This window comes from Arachis stenosperma, chromosome 4, assembly GCF_014773155.1.
Source record: "Arachis stenosperma cultivar V10309 chromosome 4, arast.V10309.gnm1.PFL2, whole genome shotgun sequence".
In the NCBI taxonomy this organism is placed as follows: domain Eukaryota; kingdom Viridiplantae; phylum Streptophyta; class Magnoliopsida; order Fabales; family Fabaceae; genus Arachis; species Arachis stenosperma.
Genome location: NC_080380.1, coordinates 121,472,439 through 121,475,310, shown reverse-complemented (window position 1 = coordinate 121,475,310; position 2,872 = coordinate 121,472,439). Strand labels below are relative to the sequence as shown.

General features: G+C 42.9%; 1 non-coding gene across 1 annotated transcript; it reads left to right on the top strand.

Annotated features, from left to right (window-relative positions):
- Positions 1-2,096: 2,096 nt before the first annotated feature.
- LOC130977348 (small nucleolar RNA R71) lies at positions 2,097-2,204 on the top strand. Its single transcript, XR_009085043.1, has one exon. It is a non-coding gene; the product is annotated as a small nucleolar RNA R71 (small nucleolar RNA).
- The last annotated feature ends 668 nt before the right edge of the window (positions 2,205-2,872 follow it).

Sequence of the window (2,872 nt, the reverse complement as noted above, 5' to 3'; positions counted from 1 at the left end):
CACCAAATGTTGCTCAAAATCACGTTTTGAGCTATTTCTGGCGTTAAACGCCGGGCTGGTGCCCATTCTTGGCGTTTAACGCCAGGTTCTAGCCCTTTTCTGGCGTTTAACGCCAGTCTGGTGCCCCTTTCTGGCGTTAAACGCCCAGAATGGTGCCAGACTGGGCGTTAAACGCCCAAATGCTAGCTTCACTGGCGTTTAAACGCCAGTGAATTCTTCCTCCAGGGTGTGCTGTTTTTCTCCTGTTTTTTCATTCTGTTTTTGCTTTTTCAATGGATTTTGTGACTTCTTATGATCATCAACCTACAAAAAACATAAAATAACAAAGAGAAATATATAAAATATAATCATTGGGTTGCCTCCCAACAAGCGCTTCTTTAATGTCAGTAGCTTGACAGAGGGCTCTCATGGAGCCTCACAGATACTCAGAGCAATGTTGGAACCTTCCAACACCAAACTTAGAGCTTGAATGTGGGGGTTCAACACCAACTTAGAGTTTGCTTGTGGCCTCCCAACACCAAACTTAAAGTTTGACCGTGGGGGCTCTGTTTGTCTCTGATTTGAGAGAAGCTCTTCATGCTTCCTCTCCATGGTGACAGAGGGATATCCTTGAGCCTTAAACACAAAGGATTCTTTATTCACTTGAATGATTAGTTCACCTCTATCAACATCAATCACAGCCTTTGCTGTGGCTAGGAAGGGTCTGCCAAGGATGATGGATTCATCCATGCACTTCCCAGTCTCTAGGACTATGAAATCAGTAGGGATGTAATGGTCCTCAATCTTAACCAAAACATTCTCTACAAGTCCATAAGCTTGTTTTCTTGAGTTGTCTGCCATCTCTAGTGAGATTTTTGCAGCTTGTACCTCAAAGATCCCTAGCTTCTCCATTACAGAGAGGCATGAGGTTCACACTTGACCCTAAGTCACACAGGGCCTTCTTGAAGGTCATGGTGCCTATGGTACAAGGTATGGAAAACTTCCCAGGATCTTGTCTCTTTTGAGGTAATTTTTGCCTAGACAAGTCATCCAGTTCTTTGGTGAGCAAGGGAGGTTCATCTTCCCAAGTCTCATTTCCGAATAACTTGTCATTTAGCTCATGATTGCTCCAAGGTATTTAGCAACTTGCTCTTCAGTGACATACTCATCCTCTTCAGAGGAAGAATACTCATCAGAGCTCATGAAAGGCAAAAGTAAGTCCAATGGGATCTCTATGGTCTCATTTTGAGCCTCAGATTCCCTGGTTCCTCATTGGGGAACACAGAGGAGGTTGGTGCACGCCCATTGAGGTCTTCCTCAGTGGCGTCCACCTCCTCTCTTTCCTCTCCATATTCGGCCATGGTTATGGCTTTGCACTCTCCTTTTGGATTTTCTTCTGTATTACTTGGGAGAGTACTAGGAGGGAGTTCAGTAATTTTCTTGCTCAGCTGTCCCACTTGTCCTTCCAAATTCTGATGGAGGACCTTGTTTCATTCATGAAACTTTGAGTGATTTTGATTAGATCAGAGACCATTGTTGCTAAGTCAGAGGTATTCTGCTTAGACTCTCTGTCTGTTGCTGAGAAGATGATGGAAAAGGCTTGTTATTGCCAAGCCTGTTTCTTCCACCATTATTGTTATTGAAACCTTGTTGAGGTCTCTCTTGATTCTTCCATGAGAAATTTGGGTGATTTCTCCATGAAGAATTATAGGTGTTTCCATAGGGTTCTCCTAGGTAATTCACCTCTTCCATTGAAGGGTTTCAGGATCATAAGCTTCTTCCTCAGATGAAGCTTCCTTAGTACTGCCAGGTGCATTTTGCATTCCAGACAGACTTTGAGAAATCAAATTGACTTGCTGAGTCAATATCTTGTTCTGAGCCAGTATGGCATTCAGAGTGTCAATCTCAAGAACTCCTCTCTTCTGACTAGTCCCATTGTTCACAGGATTCCTTTCAGAAGTGTACATGATTTGGTTATTTGCAACCATTTCAATTAGCTCTTGAGCCTCTGTAGGCGTCTTCTTCAGATGAAGAGATCCTCCAGCAGAGCTATCCAAGGACATCTTAGATAGTTCAGAGAGACCATCATAGAAAATACCTATGATGCTCCATTCAGAAAGCATGTCAGAGGGACATTTTCTGATTAATTGTTTGTATCTTTCCCAAGCTTCATAGAGGGATTCTCCATCCTTCTGCTTGAAGGTTTGGACCTCCACTCTAAGCTTACTCCATCTTTGTGGTGGAAAGAACTTTGCCAAGAAGGCATTGACTAGCTTTTCCCAAGAGTCCAGACTTTCTTTAGGTTGAGAGTCCAACCATATTCTAGCTCTGTCTCTTACAGCAAAAGGGAATAGCATCAGTCTATAGACCTCAGGGTCTACCCCATTAGTCTTGACTGTGTCACAGATTTGCAAGAACTCAGCTAAGAACTGATGAGGATCTTCCATTGGAAGTCCATGGAATTTGCAATTCTGTTGCATTAGAGAAACTAATTGAGGCTTAAGCTCAAAGTTGTTTGCTCCAATGGCAGGGATAGAGATGTTTCTCCCATAGAAGTCGGGAGTAGGTGCAGTAAAGTCACCCAGCACCTTCCTTGCATTGTTTGCATTGTTGTTGTTTTCGGCTGCCATGTCTTCTTCTTCTTTGAAGAATTCGGTCAGGTCCTCTACAGAGAGTTGTGCTTTGGCTTCTCTTAGCTTTCTCTTCAAGGTCCTTTCGGGTTCAGGGTCAGCTTCAACAAGAATGCCTTTGTCTTTGTTCCTGCTCATATGAAAGAGAAGAGAACAAGAAACAGTGGAATCCTCTATGTCACAGTATAGAGATTCCTTGAGGTGTCAGAGGAAAAAGAAAAATAGAAAGAAGAAGGAGAAGAAGAATTCGAACTTTAATTAGA